The sequence below is a fragment of the Centroberyx affinis genome, unplaced genomic scaffold, assembly GCF_046629955.1.
Source record: "Centroberyx affinis isolate AG114_WGS23_722 - 3 ecotype Tasmania unplaced genomic scaffold, CSIRO-AGI_Caff_v1 ptg005633l_1, whole genome shotgun sequence".
NCBI classification, from domain to species: domain Eukaryota; kingdom Metazoa; phylum Chordata; class Actinopteri; order Beryciformes; family Berycidae; genus Centroberyx; species Centroberyx affinis.
Window position 1 is genome coordinate 175040 of NW_027282835.1, and position 10771 is coordinate 185810.

A 10771-nucleotide genomic window follows, 5' to 3' on the forward strand; every position below is an offset into this window, starting at 1 on the left:
ACTGGAAATCCTGACATTTATAATGAGTTTTACTTGCAGCATGTGATTTTTTTTTGTTCACTCCACAAACATGCAGGTTTTCCATTGGAGTAGTGTGAACAATATGCTGCCCAATCTTTTCATTTAGTGATTCATTTTACAGTATATGACCTACATTTTACATTTTATGTAGCTATCTGGCAACAAGGCGACATACAATGTAAGCGTTTAGTGTCTTTAGTGCCCTGTGACCTTCTGGTTACGGCATGGCCACTCTACCCAGTAGGCCAACCTGCCGCCTGTTTGCCACTATAGGCTGTGGTAAATTATGAGGAGATGTTATTATATTTGATCATTTGAGTCACTGTTGGGCTGAAGCCAGTGTGTCTGGCCAGGCTGGTTTGTGTTTGTACTAGAAGCTTGGAGCTGGGAGGGCTGATCTTATCCAGATGGACAGTGATGGGCTCAATCCCATTAGAGCCTTGGAATCTCCAAGCACACCATAAATAATTCTTCGTTCCCAGGCCCAGAGCTCACCTTGCTCCAGAAATACCTCCCTTAATTCAATTAATGATGAGATGCAAGACTTTTATCCTCTATCAGTGCTGGTGGAGAAACAGACCGCTGTATTTGATGAGATGGGACACAGCTGCCTGTGGAAATATGCACTGTCATGGATCAAAATATCCCCTGCATGTAAGATTCATGGATTCAGGAAAGCAGGACAAAGTGCGGCAGGCTTGCCAAGGTGAGCAGCAGGGGGCAGCGGTAGCCTCAACGTGAGAGAGGTGAGCTTAACGTCCGCTGAGTCACCTGTGAAGTCAGGACACGGAAAGTGAATGATTATTGGTTTCCCCTCCCTCACTACAATTGTCCATGTGTCCATGAGCAAAACGCTTAACCTCTAACTGACCCAGTGGAGTTATTTAGAGGCTGACTGTGTTTGTACAAGTAGCTTCTCGGTTGCAAATGTGTGTTTCTTTGTTTGTGTGTGACAAGGCTGTGCTGGAAATCATTGCGCATGCTTGAGGAAATGAGTAAATGAAGGTTAAAGAAAAAAGGAAAACTGGAAAAAAGGATTGTGGGAGGCATCATTCTAAATGGGGCATGCCAAGTTGAATACATCATAAAATGTTCTTACTCAGAGAAAGGCCTAGTCTTATTGATTGACTTTGAAGTCTTAATGTATGTCACTGGATACATTATACGTATACTGGATACCACACATCCCTACCTGTCAATCACTTTCAGGCTTATCCAATCAGGCTTCGTAGGATTGACAGCTCAAAAGCCAATTAAATGTCACAGATTCAATATGGCAGTGCCAGAGATATTTGTTGTAGTATCAAAACTTGGAACTGAAGCCAAAAATGAAGAGACAAACTACACAGCTGCTCCAATATTCTAGTAAGCAGCAAATAAGAGTAAAGACAACCATATATACAGGGACAGATGAGAGGAGACACAGACCTGCACAGTCCTGCATCTTGTATCTTCTGACAAGCAGTCGATAGTGAAAGAAAGAAACAGCTTGTTCAGCAAAAGAATGGAACAGAGGAGAGGGGAGGACAACCCGTGAAAAGCAGCAGGATCGGAGGAGAAGAAGAGAGCAAGACGAGTGCTTCAGGCTTTCTTAAGGGATACTAAAGATTAATTTGTCATTATAAGAATCTGCAGAATGGAATGCATATTAGTGAGCATAATTGCAATTTAAAGCAATTATACACCAGTCGTTTCTTTCTGCTCTGAGATAAGAATCAGAACATTGAGCCATTTATGAAAGTGAAATAGCTGGTGGAAGGCTGCAAGCTTTAAATTGGCTGAGGAAAGTCTTGTAGTATTGGTGACCCACTGTCATTGGCAAAGAGCATCATGAAAACAAGAAACACTGGCAACCGGCATACTTAGTGAAGACTCAAGATAATCCTTATGCCTAATGAGTGGTACGGGATTAATTTGTATAGGGGGAGGAGTGTGTGCGTGTGTGTCTGTGTGTGTTCAAGAATACATACATGTGTATTAGTATGTTTTCCTGTGAGTCTGTGACTGCATGCACTGTGTGAAAACCATGCCAAATAGACAGTAATGATGTTTGGCAAGTTATTAGAACGGGCATGACCTCCACATATTCCAGGGGAACCCAGATAAACTTCCCCACCACCAAACTGTGTCGCAGCTACGAGAACCACAATTAGCCAAGTAATTAGGTCATATATCGAAACAATGGAGAGCATGGGAGAGGAGGGACGGAGATGGTTTGAGAGGGGATGAAATGAGGAGAAGAAGCAGAGGAGAAAGAAGCCAGATAGAGTTTAACGAGGAAAGGGGAAAATGAGGACAGATAGGGGGATGAAAAAGGTTTGGAGAATACAGGTGAACACGCGGAGGAAGAACAAGAGAGAGAGAGAATGGAAGAGACAGGAGGAAGCGATCGGCTCATAAAGGGCAAAAGCATAAATGAGAAGAAGAAGAAGAAGAAGGAAGGGTGGAGGAGATAGACAGGCCAGTAAATTGAAAACGACGATGAGAGAGCAGGTAGAGAAAGAGGGAGATTTGTTGGGCCATATAATCTGCTGTTTAGAGTGAGTCTTGCTGGAAATCATTGAGTGTCAGCCTGGTGACAAATCAGTAAAAAAAAAACTCTCTGGCCTTCTGGTTTGTGAGGAAATACTCATAAGAGCTGAGCTGCTGCCTCTGCTGCTATCCCACAGTCCATACTGATAACAGCACAGAATTATTATATACTTATTTTCACATTTGTTTTTAATGTCTGACAATGAGCTCAAGCTGCACTAAAGCAGCACCTTCCAACGTCTCACCGCAGTTCTCTCTGTTTTGTTTTTCTTATCTAATCATTAAACTGCAATCAGGAATAAATCACAGGCTGTTATTGTCAACTATCTGATGCATGCTAAGAAACTTGCAAAACTGATGAAACAATAGAGAAATAAACTATGTAACACACAAACTGGATCAGGTCTAACTGGAGGGAACTGGGATGTCTGTCTGTCTGTCTGTACTTATGTAAGTATAAATGTATGTACACATGTATGTATGCATGATCATCCATCCAGTTGGCTGTCCGAACTGTAATGTCTGCTGGTCTGGTTTCCTTTAGTATCTCATAGTTTACACTTTACTCTGTATCCTCACACTAGCGATGGGTTTGTGTCCAGACACAAAGCAAGTCAGGTAAACAGAAAGCAAACACTGTCCTGCGTGTGTGACGGACACACACACACACACACACACACACACACACACACACTTCCTCTTAAACAGACAGTAATACTAAAAGCACTATGACAACATGCATAATTAAAGGCACCCTGCCTAAAAATAGCAGGGTGGGAGAGAGGGAGTATAGAAACAAGAGATGAGGGAGAGAAGAGAGAAAGGGTCTCATGGGGCTCAGGGATGTGAGTTCATGGCCGTAACTTATTCTATATGGGAGTGTATGCATATAGAGTAAAAAAAAAAATCCATAAACTCAAATTGTGTGAAAGTCTAACTTATGTATTAGACAATAAAGTTCACGTCAATTTTCTTTGCTATCTTCAAACGAACTGGGAGAAATGACTCAGGCAGCTGTCTGATTGCCTGAAAGAAATGACTTGCTGGGAGAAGTGGTTTCATTATGTGGAAAAATAACAGGCAGCCAGCGAAGACGTCGGTGATAGTTGCATTATTTTGTGTAGCAGATTAGAAATGGCTCTGAAGTGTTCTACATTCACAACATGCTCGGAATTGTTTTGCCCAAAGCGTCTCATTCCATTTTACATTCCCCAGCCACTTCAATTAAACAAAAAAACACCTTGCTGTTACAAGTCCATTCCTTTCCCCCCCTTCTCTCTCTGTCTTTCCTTTATTTTCCCCCTCCCTCCCTTCATCAGCTTATTTCAGATATGCAATCTCCTTTTTATCTTTTGCTGGTGTCTCGTTGGCTGTGCCTCGGTGCACCTTATTAAAATGTATATTTTCAAATCATTCTTCAAAGGCGAGCTGTTTGCCTGGAGAAGCACAGCCATGCCCCATGTTACAGGAAATTACAGGGAGACCGAGTAGAACCAGATAGCCCGCCTCTTTCTTGCCTTCTGCTTTCTCTGCATTGGATCAGCAATGTGGTGCTATGCAGCTGCATGTCAGCCGGGTGACAAAACATGGTACACTTTCAGAAACTACATTATACCACAGTTTCTTCAAGCTGGAAATATAAGCACCTGGCATGACCCTGGAGTTATTTTCTACCTATTATAACAGCAAATATTTATCTCTACGATAGTGAACCCCTGCCCCAAACTCAAAATATAACACAAATATTCACAAAATCGAGCACATCCTTATGCATAATGACTGATGTACTGTGGAGCAGCACATAGAGGAACTCTTCTCTTTCACCCGTGGATTGTTTATTTGTTTAAGTCCTATAGTCGAGGCAGGCTTGTTGATAACCAACTCATTTGCAATGATAACATGCCCAAGAGGCTAAAATGAGGCCATTCACAGCAGCCGTGTTGATAGCGGGTGAGGAATATAGACTCAGAGGCTGTGATTGGCTTGGCTGTGATGTTCAATTAATAGTCGACTCACCAAACCCTAACTCACATCAAAGTGCCCCATTGGGCCAAATCAATGATTGACAGTGCAGAATAATCCCAGCCACTGAAGAGCTGAAGAATATTATCTCTAACTATTTGCCACTGCTGACTCAACAGACTCGCAGAGGAGGAATAGAAAAAGAGAAATGGAAGGATTGAGAAGGTTGAAGAGAGAAACAGAAAGAGGGAGAGAGCGCAGTCATCTCTCCTGCCAATATTTTTTTTCCATCATTAACAAGCAGCATGCTGCCATCCAGGCCAGCTGTGCGAGAAGCGCAAGACCATGGATTCCTGTGAATGGTCCAACTTTACCCACAATCCTCAGCATCCTTCCCATCTCCTGTGCTCCCAGAATGCAAAGCAGCTTAGACAGTGGGACCCCGCCACAGTTTGGCTGCAACAAAAGACTTGTGTGGAATACCCCGCGGGCCTGCGCTTTCTGGCTGGCAGCTTTACATATAAAACAGGCAGGCCTATCTGTCTCTGCACAGGCTGCGGCCACAAAGTCCGAATCCCCAGCTTTGAGCACTCAGAGGATCCTCGCTCTGGAGTTCTGCGCAGGGAGAGATTAACAACAAACACCAAACACGGCTCCTCTCTTCATGTCTCAGTGAAGGAGGGAAACTGGATGATGTATCACTGAGGGAAGTTTGCTCACATAAAAGTCTCTGTCTTCTCTGATGCTCCACGGAGTCCCTGGCCCCGCTGCTCGAAACTGTTGATGAGTTTTCTTTATTCTTCGTTGAGTGTTTTTTATGCACAGTTGATCATTCCAGCTTTTAGTGCTGTGATGTTGCTAGCCACCGGCACTGTCCGTGGTACTGAATCTCTGTGGTAAAACTATTCTCAGGGCTCCTATTAGAACGAATCACTACAATTTGAATTGTACCTTTACTTTTGGCACGTATACTAATGCATCAGGCACAGTATGTGCAAACCTTTATATGTGCAATTATCATTCATTTATTAGGAGTTGCAACATAGTAGCAGCAAAGACTAAAACTTTGACACAAGCAAACACTGACATCTAGAGGGCATTCTGAGAAGTTACACATTTAAAGTACAGACAAAACACAACCAAAGATAAACATTAAAGAGGAGACAAGCCTTTGACCACAACTCTGTATAAAATCCTTTGCAAAATACATGACAGGGCTCTCAGCTACTGACTAACTTGTTGAGCTCTTGCACTTGTTTTCAACACGTGTTTGACTAGTATTTGAAAAGGTATTGTTTAAGAAGGTTACCTGATGTGTGTTTAGAAAGTCATCTTTCACCCAGGAATCTGTCAACAAAAATTAACTGAGTACAACAGAGAGTAAAAGACTTTTTGAAAAGTCTCTGATGCGTCAACATTCAATGAAGGCTTGTGGTGATTCATTCATATTGCATATACTTACACATACATAAACACAATATGAACCAAACATTGAAAGTGATATCTCATAACAGATATTTGTATTATTTGTTCACATAATGTAGGAGGAAGAGTGCTGCACTGAAACCTTTGATGGAAAAGGTAGGAGCATTAAATAAGCGGAGGATGATGTTGAATGAGACAATGAATCATACTGAGCTAAGAGTGATGAGTAAGAGTAAATGCTTAGTGTGGATTTTAGTATGCAGTTAAAATACTGTAAGATGGAACAGATAGATAGAAGACAGGCATATTTGAACAAATGTAGAGCTTCAGTAGTTTCTACATATTGAGGAGTAGGTCAGGGTCATTTGTTAGTACATGGCATTCAACCTTTCCCAAGTAATAGCAGAAAGGACACCGGTGAGGTTGATTCACTGCTGTGTCCCGTTGTTATTTAGTACATTTTAGTGCACTAGGAGAGGCTAATTCCCATTCATTAGCAAGTTATTAGACAGTTTATATACTAGATTATATACTACAAATCTTGTTTCTTATTTATTGAGCAGTAGCTACTTAATAAAAGAAAGTAAAATCTCTATTATTGTTAAAAAAAAAAGAAAAAAAAGAAAAAGAAACTGTCACAGACTACCAATGAGCCATAAGTAATGACTGAGTAGGATTTTGGATGAGTTTATGCTATTTCAAGGGGGAAAATCCTGCTCAGTATGCCTTTAAGCTGTGAATTTTCACACAATCCCCACAATCCTCATCTTATATTCAGAAAGACCTATAGGTCATGAAAAGTAGGCTGTCAGATGTGTTACAACCTGCATCAGGCTTTAGGGAGGGAAAGATGTGCTGCTTCACTTTGATGAAAATCTTCCACCGTCAGCATTCAAAACACATTATACCAAGACAACATCATATCTCCAATTACAATCACAGATAGCACGAGAAAGATATTGAAAGTGAATTTGATGAATATTTTGCATTTGTATGCTTACAAAGATGTAAACAGCTTTCTCTGCTCACTGCAGAAGGTCAGAAGTTTGTCTACTGGCATTTTACATATACATGGTGAATACATGGTGCAGTACATCAGCCTTTTTCTTTGATCATGTATTCCTGCTTGTCAACCTAATACATCATACAGTGGTGATGGCTGGTGACACTATAGTTTGCCCACCTAAGCATTATGTCCTCTTCCTCAGATACCACTACAAGATTGCTGACTCTGCATTGTAGCATCACACACGCACACAATGAAGTTATGGGTCCATTGTGAATTCTGTATGCGTGCTTGTACCTCTAGTGTTTTCAGATTATTTCTTATTTTGTAAAGTTTAGCATAAAAGTTTTGTTCTTGTGGGAGATCATGTGTGTTTTACTCTTCATGTGAATAAATTACTTATTTTTCTATTCCACTCATTGAAACTACTACTTCACAGAGTGGCTTTTATTACACAGCGGTACGCTGTGTTAAATATTTTAGCTATGTTACACATAGAAGCAGAGACAGATAATGTGATCAGGTACTAAATTCTTTACAGATCTTCTTGAAATGCTTCTTGTTAGTAGAGCACATAGTACATAGCACAGTATTTTTCAGAAGTAAGAGTAAACAGACACGACAACATAATATCATAATATCAACATAATATTGCAAACTTCTCAAAATCTGACATCTGTCCATGTCAGGGTGCTAAGAAGATAAAGGTAAAATGTACAGTATGTCTGTTTACTGCAGTGCATATTACTGAGTGCATTGCTATCATTGCATTGCTATTGCTGTCCTCTAGTGGATACACCATGTACATGCATGCTTAATGAATGCATAATGCAGGTACCCAAAATACACATTTGTATTGAAGCCAATCAGGGTCAGTCCATGTTCAGTTTTACACATTCTTATCACAGTTCAACTCCTTTAATTCTATATAGCTATCTCAGTGTCTAATTCTCGAGTCCATTACTGCCCTTTCAGATCCCATTAAGATCTGATCAGTGTTTTGGATAGTGATGACACACAACAGCCTTAAATTTCCTGGGCCTTGGCACATCAACACACAACTGGGAAATACTGAAGTTGTAGAGAGAACTCACTCTAATACATGCCCATCTAAAGATCTTCCAACACAGTGAAACACTATTACACAGAGGGAGTCATTTCATGTTGATGCACACATCTCTACCCTCTGAAGATACTTCCAATGAAAGGTCACTGTGTCTGTCATTGGAGCCTGATCCAGGCCTAATGCTGCTCTAGGTAAGGAAGCTTTTTTTCTATCGTTAAACAATTTGATGTCAGTTTGCTGCATCCATGAAAGCTTATTAGATTTTCTCAGCACATCAACCAATAGGTCACCCAAAAGGATGACTAAAATGTGCTTCATTTCAGTGAGGTAATGTGTCCAATCTGAAAAAAATGAGTGTTCTGCAGTAGTTTGTCACCAAAGGCTTCAGCTTCAGTGACATGGGCGGTTTCATTTTGTAGGATTTTTACAAGCCAGTGTCCCTGTGATTACTGCTTTAATCTATTGGCTTCTTTTCAACATTTGAATTCTGAGTTACAGTCTTACCCATATTAGAGTGAACATTGTTTGAAATTGCCTTGATTGTCATTGTTGGCGGTTGGTGGTAGACATTGTTATAGGCTGCAGCATAAGAAAACAATGTCATCTGGCCTCTGATTGCTGAATACAGGCTTCCTCTTACACTCTCTATCTCCCACTAGAAAAATTTCCCTGTCCTTGTCTAAAAAACAATAGAAACAAAATCCACTGGACTTAAAATGAGTTGAAGAGTTGAAGACGTTTCGCCACTCATCCGAGAGGCTTCATCAGTTCTACTTAGTCCTGGGGAATTCCCCGCGCTAAGAATCTACACAGACATATTGCCTGTCCTTGTTATTCTGGTTCCCAACATTGCCTACTCGCATCTCATTGTCTCTGAAGATCTGAGCACTGTGGGATGGAATAAAGTGAGAGACAATAGCTTGCAGACAATCCAAAGGGGATTGACAACTGGCAGGGTGAGACTATCCAATCAGAAGGCCCAGATTCAAGCCCATGCAGCATCCACCCTGCTAAAGTGTCCTTGAGCAAGACACTGAATCCCTTCCAGCTTCATCTGACTCTGCAGAGACAAGACAAAGACTAGACAAATGTATTCTTTGGTGATCAATCACTATCACAATCAAACAATCAAATGAATCCTGATCCAGGGGTCTCAAGGCTTTGGCTCAGGGACACACAATTTGGACATAGACTTAGACATTGGAGAGAAATTTTGGTTTGTAGGCTTAGCTACAGAGTCTGTCTAGAGGAAGTGAAGCAATGGCTACTGGGATTGATCTTGTGGTTTGATAATGGTCAATACAAAATATACAATGTCAAGGAATTCCACTTCCCTTGCAATGAAGCAGAAAGCCCAGAGGATCAAACAAAAGCCGGATTAGAATCTAGGAAAGCTGATATTTTCTGAACCTGACACACACCAATCTGCACACATTCACACACACCTTCACCGTGAGAGTCCTTCCCTATTTCCATATCGCTTTCAGGACCTCTGAAGGTGTTGCCTTTGAAGGTATCCAGCCATGGTCTAAATTAGAAAACAAGTTTAAATGTTCTCTAATAAAAACAATTTCTCCTCTAATACTTCCACTCATACCCTTCAAATTACTGTAAATGTGACATGAGTACATTAAGTAAATGTGAGCTATTAAGCTTTTGCACTGTAGATTTGCAGCTTGTATCATTCAATAGCAATAGCATGTTATCTTTACTTTTCTTAAATAGCTTTTTGGTGATGCCTCACTTCCAATTTTCAAATGAAAAGATGGAGACATTATGGCACAGATTTGTGATTATCATACTGTCTTCTATGATTGGCTATGGAGTATGCATGAAGGTGTGTGACTGGACAGCTGCCGACAGGTAAACTGTCCCAGTGAGGGGTGCTGACATGTTAGGTCAGAGAGAGGTGAGAGGAGAGAGCAGATGGCACTCAGGAGGGGACACACAGAGCAGACAGAGCTGGCAGAAGACTTGAGCACTGGGATGAAGAGATTAGGGTTAAGTAACAATTTACAACATGATCAAAAGTTTGTGAAATGCATGATAAAAAAAAAAAAGAAAATGAAGTAGAAAATAGCATTGGTATCAGTTTGATTACAATTCAGTTAAGAGGTACGTTATTACCATAGGCAAACTCTACCAAAAACATGTATCATTGTGCTCCTGTATGCTGTACACCAAATTACAACACAACTTAATATATAAACACAGCACACCAATTCCTCTGAATACCATTTATTGTTCAATCTACATCAGTTGGTCCATAGACAAACCGCCTCCACTCGTTTCATAGTTTGTAGGATACATTTATGACCAAAGAACACATTTCACACTGCTACAGATTGACAGAACTGCCATATCGAATGTTAAGATATCTATTTACTGTCATGCTGTGTTTTTATCAGTAGTAAGGACTTACTGATGCTGTTACTGCTGCTAGTGTGATTTCTGGAATAATAATGGCCTCTATAAGTTCCAGTGGGTGGACGGCATTCCATAGTATCGTCCTTCTATGGTAGGAGTTTGTACTGTAATTTACAGTTAGATGGAACTGGACCTTACATTGTCTGGCCCAGCTCAAAACAAATAGACAGACAGTGTAATATGTTAATACTTTGTAGAAAAACTCATATGCATTGATACTTTCACCAATCCTCATAGCACAATGTCTTACTTGTACCTATGTTTATTAGTTGTGCAATATCTGGAGATAGTAAACAGCTATGATCATATAGAGATCTTAATGTATCTACAGC